Here is a 13975-nt window from a genome sequence, read left to right on the forward strand (position 1 = left end):
GGAGCAGGAGAGGGCCCTAGCAGGGCTGTGGGTCAGTGGAGTAAGGAGCTACCCAGTGAAAGCCTTCTGGTATTTCCTCTGGCAGCCTGCAGCTGTTCCGAGTTCCAAGAGGGTATCAGGTATGCCAGAGGCAGGCATTTGAAATATAATAAAACATACAGACAGTGGTGCAATTCAAATATTCTAGGGCTCATGTGACAGCCACCAAATGCAGACTGTGATTGAAGAAATACAGTAAGGAGACAGGAACTTCTGCCTGATTCTGGGTAGGAAGAGGATTCATTAACTAATATAAAGTAGCATCTCACTTTGTGATGTGAAAAAAACCCAAATCCAAGAAAGGCATTCGTTCCAGCAGTTCTGTTTGCTAAGCTGAGTTCCTATGCCATCTACATGGGTGGGTCAAAGACCATGTTTTCTTAACCTTTTTGGTTAATCCACTTGTTTTTCATGTACTGAATGGAGTTCTGAATTGTTAAAAATATTACAAGTGGCCTCCACAGGTCAATACAGCTTTCTGGGCTATATTCTTGATGGTCATTGACTTTCAAGTCCTGACACGACTTGAAGAGGGGAAATTTAAGGTTGTGATGGTGATAAAGCAGATTATGAAGATAATGTGCTAGCTGCATGCCATCATAGGCTGTAAGTTTGTTTTGAAGGTATAGAGCAAAATATTTTAAGTTTAACAATTTTATTATTGCTTTAGAATTAAATGTGGTATCTTAAAGCAATCCAATTTTTTCTATCTAATAACAATTTGCAATTAACCAGATGAAGTTTAAGAGATAAGCTATGGAAGTATAAAATGCCCAACTATAATTGGTTGGCCTCAGAAAGAAAGAGTGATTCCTTCATGGTTGTCTTATTTGATAACTCCATTGTCACAAATGAAAAGATTGTACAAAAGATAACACAAGGACTGGGGCTCTAACTCAGTGGTACAGTTCATGCCTGACATGCATGAGACCCCGGGTTTGAACCCCAGCACCACAAAAACAAACAAACAAAAAAGCAAAAATATCTTATTATGATTTGGTGTTTTAAGAGTAAGACTAATGAAACATGACTGCTTCCAGGACTTCCTCTTAGATTTTTAATGCAATGAATTGCTTTTGACAACTGATGATCTGTGAGAATAAGGTTGAAAGTTCTGAACTATTCTCATTTGTTATAAATTAATTATATATTTGAAGTAAAAATGTAGCAGTGAATATAAACTCATTAGAGAAAAACACTTTGAGAGCAATCATTACTTTGGATGTGTAATGAGAAAACACTTCCAAAGCTCCACCTGTATTTTTGCTGCTTCAGTTCTACTGAGGGAAGAAATTCTTTTATGTTGCTCATGTTCTCGAGGACTGTCAACCTCTTAAAGGCTTTCACATAGTGGAGAATTCAAGCCTATACTTGAAAAGAAAGGACTTCCTCTACAACCATGGACTGATTACTGGAGACCTGGACACTGTTTGTGTCCTCCCTAGTCCTTGGCTCAAGGCTGAAGCTCTGCCAGTGTTTGTCAAATGGAGATTGATCTGGTGCACATCCAAACCTCAAGAGCACTTACTCCCATCTCTTTCCCTCCAACTTCTCTGCTCGCCGCCCTCCCACTGACCGAGCGCTAAATAACAGCTGTTAATTATCCACAAAAAGTCTCTTTTCTAAACAGCAGAGAAAATCTTTATATCATCCCACGGTGCCTTTGCTTGCAGAAGGGAGGGCAGTAGAAAGTCCAAACTTCCCTCTTCTCTTTGAAATTAATGAGGTGACAGGTAAAACGTGTTTGGAAGCCTCTGGAGGAAAATGCTTCTGTCAATAGCACCTGGAATGTTAGTTCCATGATGATTGTTGCTTTCCTGACCTTTCATGACCTTCAACATGTTTCTGAAAAACTAATTGGAGATTTTAGTTTCTTCCACCTGACCAAGAGGTTTGGTTATGAGACCAAGTTTCAAGTTTCTTTGCTAGGTTTTCTCTGTATTTTTGTCTCTGCCTGTCTCTTTGTCTCTGTCTCTTGTCTCTCTGAATCTCCCGGCCCCCATATATATAATTAACAGTTCCTAGTTCTCCATATCCAAATGAAGTCAGGTACAAAGACCATCATTTACCTCTCCCTGTCTTAAACTCCTTTATGTATAAAAACAAAGATCCTGTCTGTTGTTTTTAAGGATCTGCAGCCTTATATAAACAAAATACTGAATTGTCACTGGGGAAAAAAAAAAACCTTCAGATTGTGAGAAATAACAGAAGAGATTGTCTTTCTTGCATCCCCTTTATGTTTAATCCCTTGTTTCTTCTAGTTGCAACCCTCAGGAGTTTCTCTTGCACTTGTCTTCTCTACAACCATTATCCCCAGCCCCACAAGTACACTGTCATCTCTCCTAAAAGCAAAGGATGGCATGGAGTTTTCCATGAATTGGAAGTTGGAAGTTAACTGTGGTTTACTGAAGTAGCAGACAGCCTTTCTCTGGATGAATCCTGTGTCGTTCTTACATCTCTTCTGGGTTCGCATCAGCCTGAGCAGAGCTCACCTTCTTTGTCTGCTTCTCTCTCGAGTGATACGTAGACATCTTGACATCAGGGTGCATTTCGTTCCTGAAAACAAAGCTGTCTCTTAATTCCTTCATAGGGGACTTCCTAGTTTTGTGTGTGTGTGTATGTGTGTGTGTGCGCGCGCGCTCACACACCAATGGATCTCTTTAGCATTCTGGCGATGCTTCTGGATCACTTCTGAGAGTAATGTTTTTAGATGTGTAGATAAAATTCAAAAAAACTGGGGGGGGGACCAATTATAGTGAAATATAGTTGTCAACATAGTCAGACAAAAATAGTGATATGGTAATAAAACATGAATGAGTTATAAAATAGGACAATGCACTTAAAATATAGGAAATTAAGTCTAAACTAAAAAATATTTTTTTCAAGTTTCAATGTGAAGATTGCTTAGCTAGATGAAGGACCATTAACCTCTGCATTACACAGTTATTTTTTTAAAAATTCATCTTCTTGTCACCAGTTGTTATATATAGGGAATACTGGGAAGCAGTGCCCATATCTAGGTCACCAGTGTAGAACCTGCAATTTCCCTGTGTGGTGGTTGAATGACCACATGCATGGAGTTGTTCAGTACTTGGTCAGTGAGAACATATGGACAAAGGTGATTAGAAAAATTGCCAATCATGTGGCATCCCTGTAAGGGTTGTCATATGGGTTTGATAATGACCGTAACTGCAGAATACAAATGACTGTAAATGATATTTTATGATATCTGCAACAGCTGCAATGTGATATGGAAAAGCTTGGCTTCTATTGATGATAGAGTCACAGGGACAGCTAATACCCTTATAGGGGCAGGGCAGTTTGCCAATGTTTATAATTGGAGGAAATTCTAAATTTCAGTTAGAGTTTAGGAAAATGGAAATGTAGCTTTTCCTCATCCAAGATCATGGACTCCTCCCTGAATCTATCCATAAGCCATAGATTTAAAAAGCTCTGCAACTTTCAAAGATGTCTAGGCAAAACTTCTCTTAGACATAGCTAGCTGGAATTCCTTAATGGATATTTATTTCTTTCCCTCTGGTGGGGAAATATCCATTCTCTCTACTAGGAAGATATGGCATAGAAAGGGAAAATTCTCAAGTGCCTCAACCTTGAGACATGTGGTTGACACTACAGCCTTAGCTAAATATGTAAGGAAGAAAATCGGAAATGCCTATGAAGAGGGCAAGAAAATTGAGACAAATCTGGATCCAGGGGAGATTCAATGGACATAAATTCTTCAAGTGTCTATATTAGATTGGATTTCCCTGGGATATTTTGCTGGATGTTCAGTATCTCCTGTATTTTGGGAAATAGATTTTTACAGTTCAGCTGATCAGGTCTCTAATTCACTAGAAAAACGAGTGTTTGACATGCTTTGCAGTGCATTAGTTCCCAATTCTGTGGGGCATCAAGAATTTTGGCCCATTTCCAGTGAAGGGCAACCACAAACATTGACTCTTGTGAACTGTTTTCTGCTCATTTGGTTCACAGTGAAAAGCAAGTAAGGGCATATGGAATGCCTTTTAACCATGAGTGAGGTATGCCTCAAAATATGCAGGCTCCGCCAGTAAACAAAGACAGCCCAAATCTAGATCTTAAAGAGAGACAACCATTAGGGATGCTTCATGGCCCCTGTGATGTGAGAATGTATCTGTTGAATTACATTTTACTGTTTCAGTAAAGAGAGGACCAAGTTGAGGTTCAGACCAGCTTTGACGAGAGGAAAAAATGCAGTATGGTGGCCGAGATTGCTGACTGTGACATTGGACTGCTTGGGTTTGAAAGGTGGCTCAGGCACTGGCTAACTTTGGGCAAGTCAGTCTGTTTCTCACCAATATAAGGAGGATGATAATGTATCTCTACCTTAAAATGCTTTTAAGAATGGAATGAGGTGCAATGCAAAATGCTTAGGAGAGCTGTTAGCCCTCCTTTAGTTTTGGTGGTTATAACCCTTCTTTGCATTTCTTTATGCCCTGCTTCCTGAGGAGCTTCACCTTATTAGCATGCCACCTATAAGATTTGCCTAGGGCTTTTGGCGAGAGCAGCTCAACCAGTACAAAAAGAAACAGAAGGTAAAATTTCAGTAGTAAATGTATTTCTTTACTTCTGGAGAAAAATCATGAAGGATGAGAAGGAAGGTATATTTTTGTGCAGACCCTGGGAATTCCCAAAGGAAATGGCCAGAATAACTGTTTCTGCACATTGATGAAGGAATCAGTCCTTGCAGATGAGTTTGTCATGCTAGATATGCGATCTCTGAATGTCTTCCCCAGCAGGTTGGAACTTGCTTTGAAAATTGCTATATGGATGGAGCCAAACATGGAAAAGAGCAGTCGCACCAGCAGGCTTGGGGTTCCAAGCACGTGGCTCAGCTCTGGTATGGGAAAAAGCATGCTCAATGTCAAGGCTGCCACTTGAAAGGGATATTTTGCACACCTCCCTTTCTGGAGCAAAACTTCTGTGACTTTATTTAAAGTAATATGTACAAATGGTCTTTTGCCCAGAGGTCTTTGTAATTACAATAACTGGGTGTGTCCAAAGTCAAAAGCTTGGTAGAAAGGGCTTATTTATTGATTTGTCACAGATCTGCCTAAGGAGATAAAGGTCCATCATATAGCAAAGACTAGATTTAAAAAAAAACAAATGCCTCTAGTAGTTCCCTATTCCAGGGGAATTATATAGACATAGACTAAAGTTAAATGGGAATGGTTTTTGCAATTTCTGATTAGAGTTACTTCCTTTTAAAATAATTTGTCACTCTGTGAAGGGAGATGCTGTGCCATCCAGATGGCATATGCTGAAGCTGTTTGTTGGCAGCGATAATAAATGTGGATTGATCCTTCTGTGTTCTTCCTCTGTGGCTCACAGACAACCACTGATATTTTTTAAGCACTTGCCTGGAACAATTGATGAAAACTTGACCATGGAAAAGATCCAAGTTATTCATCCTCTGTGATAATTGGACTCATGATGGTAGTATTGTTGTTGCACTTCTCTGAGTCAAAGACTAGTGCTTTTTAGAGTATAAATTAAAGATTTATCAGCGGCAGAGCGCTCGCCTAGCACGTGCGAGGCCCTGAGTTCAATCCTCAGCACCACATAGAAATAAATAAGTAAAGGTATTGTGTCCAACAACAACTAAAAAAAAATAATTAATTAAAAAAAAAGATGGCATTTACCAGTAGGTAGCACCTTCATTAGAATATGTTCTTTAGGAGTGCCTACTGAGGACCAGAGCCTGTACTAAGACCTCTAAATGCATTTCCTCATTCATTTTCTTTTAAATAATCCTAAGAAATAGATACTACTTTGGAACCACTTAAATTAGGGCACTTTTCAGGAATACCTTTAAAATCTATTGATTAGTATTCATGGACAAAGCTTGAATGTATCCAAACCTGTCAATCATCATTTATTAATGTCACAAATATTTATTGAGCATCTATTATATGCTGAACACTGTACTGAGTCCTGAATGACAAACAAAACACAGACCTTGCCTACCTCCCATAAATGTGATGCCTGAATTCTACTTTGAACTCAAGGAGCACCAGCCTGGGCCAGGTAAACTCTTTTTTATTAAGGAAGAATCACAGTGTGTCTCTTGGATGCTGAGAAGTGTCTGAAACTCATCAGCAATAGGAAACCTTAACCAGTGGTTCTCAGGGGCAGCAGAAGATGCACTTGTAAGGGGCAGTATTAGAAAGGTGTATATGTGGCTTTTAAAAATATGTGCAAAAGATTTGTCCTATGAAATTAACTAATCTCACAAAGCGCTATGCAATCATATCTTTTATCCTCTCTTAAACCATAGATGCTGACCTGCTTTTAAAGTGTAAGTATACTAAAGTCTAAAATATGTCACCACCTAAAATAGGGTGCTCCTATCTGATCCAGAAGTCAGAATGAACTAAAATAGAAGTTGCATTTTAAACATTTCAATTTACATATGAGATTGTTCTCAAGGTTTTCACAAATAAAGATTATAGAGGTGAAACAGATCGTCCTAAGTCTTTTTTTAAATTTTATTTATTCTAATTTGTTATATATGACAACAGAATGCAGTTCAATTCATACTACACAAATAGAGCACAATTTTCATGTCTCCCCCATAGAATTTCTTACAGAATCAGATTAAAATCGGGATTCTTTTATTTTTCCTGATATTAATTGAATAAAGGTCTTTCTATTTTGCATTTTTTAAAAAGTAAATAAAAAGTTTTAAGTGTATTGTATTAAGAATATGGCATAATCATTTTATTCATTGTTTATTATCATCAAGGTTAGGTTGTACTAAGTAGAAAAATACTTGATAAAATGTAAATATTACATATACAGTCATAGTGAAACAATTCAACAACTCCATAGGTAATATCACCTCAAGAAATTCTAACCTATTTCTAATCAATGTCATCCTGGTTTGGTTTCAGTAGTTTGAAAATTGGTTATCTGTTCAATGCTGGAGGTTTATGAAATGAATGAGAAAATTGTCAAAGAAGATACAAATTTATGTTGGCACTGCTTTGACCAACTTTCCCATTTTAATTAAGGCACATTTTGAATATTAACAATATCTTCAAGTGTTATGGTCTCACTTTTTTTCTTAGAGGCAATTTCACTTGCTTGTTCCAAAGCTTGCTTATGGCGGTTGCTTAGTATTACTAGGCAAAGGATGGAAAGAAAAGAAAACAGTGAAGTTTTAAGGTTAAGCATATTTGTCTTCAAATAAGGAGCCCAGGGACAAAGTATGGGATATTGTTCATACACTGTGCAGTCAAGAAAGCAGACATAACACTCCCTGCAGCAAAGGGTACCAAAGCGGGTTTTTATACTGAATGGACATAACCTCTTGTCATCTCCAAACTAGCTAATGTTGATTGTTCACTAACTATGTGAAAGCCCTGTGATGGGTGATGGGAAAGATACAAACTTAAAATTGTCTCTGGACTCTAGTAGCTGTGATGCTGTTTAGCCAGAAAAAAAAAAAATGGCTTTTATAGAAATCAAGTCTCTAAAGCATGATTTGACAGGTCGCATGAGGTACTTACTGAGCTGATCAATATCTATTCCTCCCTCCCTTCTCTCTCCCACCTTTTCTCCCTTCTTGTCTCCTGCCCTCCCTGTCTGTGCTTCCCTCCTCCCTAGTCTTCCATCTCCTCTTTGCTGATTGAAGGTTCCACTGTCTAAGCACATTAAAACCAAAGGATATCCATGGTATACTTCACCATTCCTGTTTTCTGTATTATGTCAGGGGCATGCTAATTCTGTGCCCTTAGGAGCATTTGATTTAAAAGTGAAAACTTCCTTGACACACCAACTTTAAACTTTTAACATCACAGTTATCACCTTTTCACTATTGCCCAAGGAAATGAAAACGTTCGACTCACTATGAAGAGATGCTTCTATGCCACTGTAGGATCTGACGCTATAGTGATGTGATGTGTGTTAAGGGGTATGGGGAGAACCCAGGAGGGCGGTACTCATGTTTTAAAGTAAATTTTATATATATTCTTTCATAGTAGCATTGGTATGTTCAGCTAGCCAAATTATTTGGATGGTCCTCAACCTTTGAAGAAGTTCCTACACTAGTAGCTTCATTTATGAGTCCGATTGCTCCTTCCACTGGAGAAAAAAGAAAAGAAAAAGAATATATAAGGTACCCCACTATGATTTTTTTTCCAATATGACATGGGAAGAGGTAAAGCGTGCCTTTCTGAGAACGTCAAACACCCACACCTTGCCCCCAGCGTGGACATACCTGAGACGTGTCTAGATTGAAAGTCCCGTATGGACTTCACAGTGGTAGCAGAAAGTGAAGAGATTGAAGGACCTTCTCATGATTTGCCAAGGACTGGCCTTGCCTCCCTATTAGCACAAATACCATAGTGTTGAACTCAGTTCTGTGACAGAGGGGTCTCAGTTTTGATCCTGATCACCAATTAATAAATCAGTTTAATCAAGAAGTGAAACACTCTTATAAAAACAAATTAGTGACTTTGGGGTAATGAAAATCACTAAGATATAGTGAAAAACATGGCATATCATTGATGGATGAAGTATTGGTTAGTGACCTCTGAACATCCTGATACCATAATTGATGCCATAATATAATTCACTTTCTTTCTCTCTCCTGTCTCCTTAGGGAATTTATTATAAACCTGAGCACATCTAAATAATTGTACACACACACACACACACACACACACCACACTCCTCTCAGGAATCACATGACTCCAAGGAATTTCTCTTCATTAAAGATTCAAAGTTCCTGATTTATAGGATGCTGGTATAAAAGTCACGACACAGCCTCTGGTTGTTGACAACTTGCAGTGGGGGGAAACAGCACATTTTATGGTGTCTAGACTTTGTTTTATCTTGTGGATTTTTGGTGACATATTTAGCTTTCTGTAGACAACTCTCAAATTACTGACTCAGCAGTCAGTGTGGTTGCGTTTATCATGATCCATCATCTTTAATCTGGTCTTGAATAGCAGGATGTTGTAGGTCCAGATTGAAGTGTGACCTTTGCATGTTTTCCATTCATGCTTGATTACTATATCCTAGAGGTCTAGACAGTGTTATTGGTTTCTCACCAACATAAACATCTGGTGAAAAAAAAAAAAAAACTCAACTAGATGAGTGAGAACATTCCTGATCTACCTTTATAAAATGCTGTTTTCAAATAAAACTCTTTCTAAAAAGAAGCCTCCCTCAGGTCTAAAAGTCAACCATCAAATGTATTGTTTTTCAGCTCTGATAAGACGATCATGGGGCTGTCATATTTTACCGATGAAAACAAGTGTGAGCATGTAATTTCAGACTGCAATAGAAACATCTTTCCTTTGTGCTATTACAAGAAGCTAGAATTTCATTTAGTGAATTCCAGCCAAATGAAATTAGCACGTGCATGTTGACTCATGTGTAGCTCCTGGCTGGACAAATGAGATGACAAATCTGTAGGGGTGCACAAGGGGAGGAGGAGGCCAACCCCCAACCACATAGACATTCGTTACCATACGGTCTGGTGTCATCATCAGGCCTTCTAAACTTTTATTTCATGTGGATTGGTTTTAATATTCTAAGAGTTATTCATGATGTCAGAACTATGCAGAGAACTTATTTAAGAGCCAGAACTCCCCACTGTATTGTGCCACTGAGTCAAAGGGAAAAACTGAGGCCCTTTTCTTATGCTGATACTACAGACCACATCCAACAAAACACTACACAAAGCATACCCACTGTCATGAGCATCAGGCTGGGGAATGTGGATGGATAAGAAGGTAACCCCAGAGTACTTGCCTTACCCAGTCTTTTGCATGTAGATGACCCGTATATCAGTGCATGCAAATCATACATATTATGAGAATAACACTGGAAATTTTTTTTGGAGCATACCTTTTCATTTCTCTGGTTGTACATGATGTAGAATCACACCATTCATGCAATCTTATATGTGTATATGGGGTAATAATGTCCATCTCATTCCACCATCTTTCCCACCCCCATACTTTCTCCCTTCCCCTCACTCCCCTCTGCCCAATCCAAAGTTCTTCCATTCTTCCCTTACCCACCCCCCATTATGGATTAGCATCCACTTATCAGAGAAAACATTTAGCCTTTGGTATTTTGGGATTGGCTTACTTCACTTAGCATATCATATTCTCCAACTCCTTCCATTTACCTGCAAATGCCATAATTTCATTCTCCTTTAAGGCTGAGTCCATTGTGTACATATACCACAGTTTCTTTATCCATTCATCTGTTGAAGGGCATCTAGGTTGATTCCACAGCTTAACAATTGTGAATTAAGCTGCTATAAACATTGATGTGGCTGTATCACTGTAATGTGCTGATTTTAAGTCATTTGGGTTTGGACCAAGGAGTAGGATAGCTAGGTCAAATGATGGTTCTATTCCAAGTTTTCTGAGGAATCTCCATACTGCTTTCCAGAGTGATTGCACTAATTTGCAGTTTCACCAGCAATGTATGAGTGTACCTTTTCCCTCACATCCTTGCCAATACTTACTGTTGCTTGTATTCTTGATAATAGCCATTCTGACTGAAATGAGATGAAATCTCAAGAGTAGTTTTGATTTGCATTTCTGTAATTCATAGAGTTGAACACTTTTTTATATTTCATTTGTTGATTGATTGTATATCTTTTGTAAAGTGTGTGTTCAATTCCTTAGCCTGTTTATTGATTGGGTTATTTGGTTTTTTGGTTTTTTGTTTTTTTGTGTGTGTTTTTTAGGTGTTAAGTTTTTTGACTTCTTTATATATCCTGGAGATTAGTGCTCTATCTGATGTACGTGTGGTAAAGATTTTCTCCCATTCTATAGGCTTTCTCTTCACGTTATTGATTGTTTCTTTTGCTGAGAAGAAGCTTTTTAGTTTGAATCCATCCCATTTATTGATTCTTGGTTTGATTTCTTGCGCTTTAGGAGTCTTGTTAAGGAAGTCAGATCCTAAGCTGACACAATGAAAATTGGGCCTGCTTTTTCTTCTGTTAGGCACAAGATCTCTGGTCTAATTCCTAGGTCTTTGATCCACTTTGAGTTTTTGTGCCAGAACACTGGAAATTTCACACTTAGAATATCGTAAGTTTACAAAATGGCCCTTCAGTAATTTATTCTAACTCATGAACAACAGTTTGTGCATAGTATTAAATTCTTTTTTTAAAAAACATTTTTTTTAGTTATGGATGGACACAATATCTTTATGTTTTTTTTTTTAATGTGTTGCTGAGTGAGGATCGAACCTAGTGCCTCCCACATGTGAGGCAAGCACTCAACCACTGAGCTACAACCCCAGCCCTTAAGTTCTTTGTTGTTGTTGTTGTTGTTGTTCCTTTTTTTTCCCCCTAAAGAAAGAAAAGAAGAAGAGTTCTTCAGTGACTATTTGTATAAAATTGATGACTTAGAACTCAGGACTGTATTTCCACCCATAGCTCTTTGGCACAGCATAATCGTTGCACAATTGAAGATAAACATAGAGGGTAAGCTCCAGAAAAATTATGTCAAAGCAGTGTCTGAAGATCTATTGTAATGGCCTTTGCACCATTAAGACAATAACAACATTCCCTGACCAGCCGCCCTGTACATACCCCAAGGATTAGCCAGCACATCAGCGCCAAGTGTTAATAGACTGGGAAAGAGGAGAAATAAACATTAAAAAAAAATTTTTTTTTAAAGAAAAAGAAAATGTAGTCTGGGAAGAGCATTAACAAGAAAGTGAAGGTAAACTGCCACCTGCTCTCTTGGAGATGATGACAAATGGATCCAAACTGGGCACCCACCTTCTCAGCCACCACCACACGCATTCCAAACTCCCATTCTTGTGAGGCCAGTTCACGGAAAAATGTTTTTATTTCTGTGACCCCGAGCATGACACCCACTCGGCTGCATGGAGTATTTTCTGAGTGAACCTTCATGGCCTTCCGTTCTCATTAATCCCCACCACCTACCCACACATGCCCCCACTGGCAAACTGAGTCAGAGGTTGTCTACTATTATTTTTTAACCCACTTGGTACCTGAAAGGGACATGTTGAGTGTGATAAGCTCATAGTGTAGAGTTTGTCCTTGACTGTGAACACTCTGTTTCCCGTTTCATGTTTTTCTATTTGAACTTAAAATGTTTTAAGAAATGAGAAAAAGACCATTATTTCAGCAATCCCCTGGTCTCAAAATAAAAGTGTATGTTTTTACATCATGATAACTTACGTAATGTCTCTGTTTTTAAACAGGGCTTAGGAAAATGGCCTTTGACAATTTTTATTACTTAAGAGAAAAAGCTGACCCATGCATTGTAGAAATGAGTTCTAAGGGTCAAAAGCCAAGTGCTTTTAATAACTTTTTAAGAGTAGGTAATCTTTGTTCACTTTGAAGACTGAAGTATGTACTAATTGCTTTTGTGAAATGAAGGTGGTGTTGCTATAGCTAATGGTCCATGCAGTTGTACCCTGGGACACTTGATCCCAGTGTCTCATGTGGCTTCAGTTGCTGTTTTTATAACATACTCACTGTTTTTTGATTCAATATAGTTTGGGTAAAAGTTTGAAATTGTCTTTGCTCTCCAAAATTTTTTTTTCTCCAAAAATACTTTTAGACGGATTTCTCCATTAACTAATAGTAAGGTTATTTTTGTTAAAAATTCTAGACATACAAGATACTCATATGACAACCACTAACTTAAGTAATAAAATATTACAATTACTGTTAAAGCCCCTGTGAGCCCCTCCTGGATCATATTTCCCTCCCCTGTCCTCTCCAAATCCCCCAGAAATCCTCCAATCTTGAACTTAGTGTTTAGTCCTTCTCATAGTGGTTTTATATTTATCACATATTTAAGCATCCCAAAACAATATTAATTATTGCTTTGCACGTTTACAAATTTTAAGTGGGTGGTACCATACTGAAAATACCTATGTGCAATTCTCTTTGTTCAAAATTAGATTTTTGGTATTTATTTACATTCCAACATGATTTGTTTATTCTCATAGTTATTATAAAAATATACCATAATAAGCTTATTCTTCTGTTGAGAGCCATTTAAATCTGACTGTGTGCTAATATGAACACTTGCTGTTATGAATATTATTCTTTATATCACCAGGAACACGTTTAGAAATTTCTCTGTGAGCCAGGTTTGGTAGCACACGCCTGTGATCCTGGCAACTCTGGAAGCTGAGGAGAGGATTATGAGCTCAAAGCTGGCCTCAGAAATTTATTGATGTCCTAAACAACTTAGCAAGACCCTGTCTCAAAATAAAAAATAAAAAGGGCTGGGGACTTGGCTCAGTGATTGCGCACCCCTGGGTTAAACCCCTGATACAAAAAAAAAAAAAAGAATTCACATTATAGAAAAAATTTCAAATGCTATAAGAGTTATAGAATATTCAGTTTAAAAAACAAAAACAGTAAATGACAAACATAACAAGATGTCAACGAAATGAAATATATATGCATTTATATGTGTATATACATAAAAACTTATACATTTGTGTATATAAACATGCCCACATGTGCATAGAAGTCCATATACAAATAATATATATGTGTATATATAGAAGTCCATTACAAATTTATGTATATATGTGTATTTTATATATATATATATATATATATATATATAAAATGTAAGTATATGGTGAAGACTTTTAAAATCTGCTAAAATGTTACCTCTGATCTCTGACCACAGCCCATTCTGGATCACTCTATTAAAATTGTGTTCTTTTTTTATGTAATATTTTATATATATATAATTTTTTTTATTTTTTATTTATTTAATACATGACAACAGTGGAATGCATTACATTCATAATTATCCATTCACAGCACAATTTTTCATAACTCTGTATATAAAGTATGTTCACATCAAATTATGCCATTATACATGAGTTCTCTTATTGATTTTTTTTGCATTACAATTCTTAA

General features: G+C 37.4%; 1 protein-coding gene across 9 annotated transcripts in view; it reads left to right on the plus strand.

Moving 5' to 3' along the window:
- Window positions 1-13975, plus strand: part of Dlc1 (DLC1 Rho GTPase activating protein) — a 470384-nt gene that overhangs the window by 299336 nt on the left and 157073 nt on the right. The gene's annotated exons all lie outside the window — the stretch shown is intronic.

Source organism: Marmota monax, unplaced genomic scaffold (genome assembly GCF_021218885.2).
Source record: "Marmota monax isolate L192 unplaced genomic scaffold, Marmota_monax_Labrador192_F-V1.1 WCK01_AAM20220418_F8-fsc00332, whole genome shotgun sequence".
NCBI lineage: Eukaryota > Metazoa > Chordata > Mammalia > Rodentia > Sciuridae > Marmota > Marmota monax.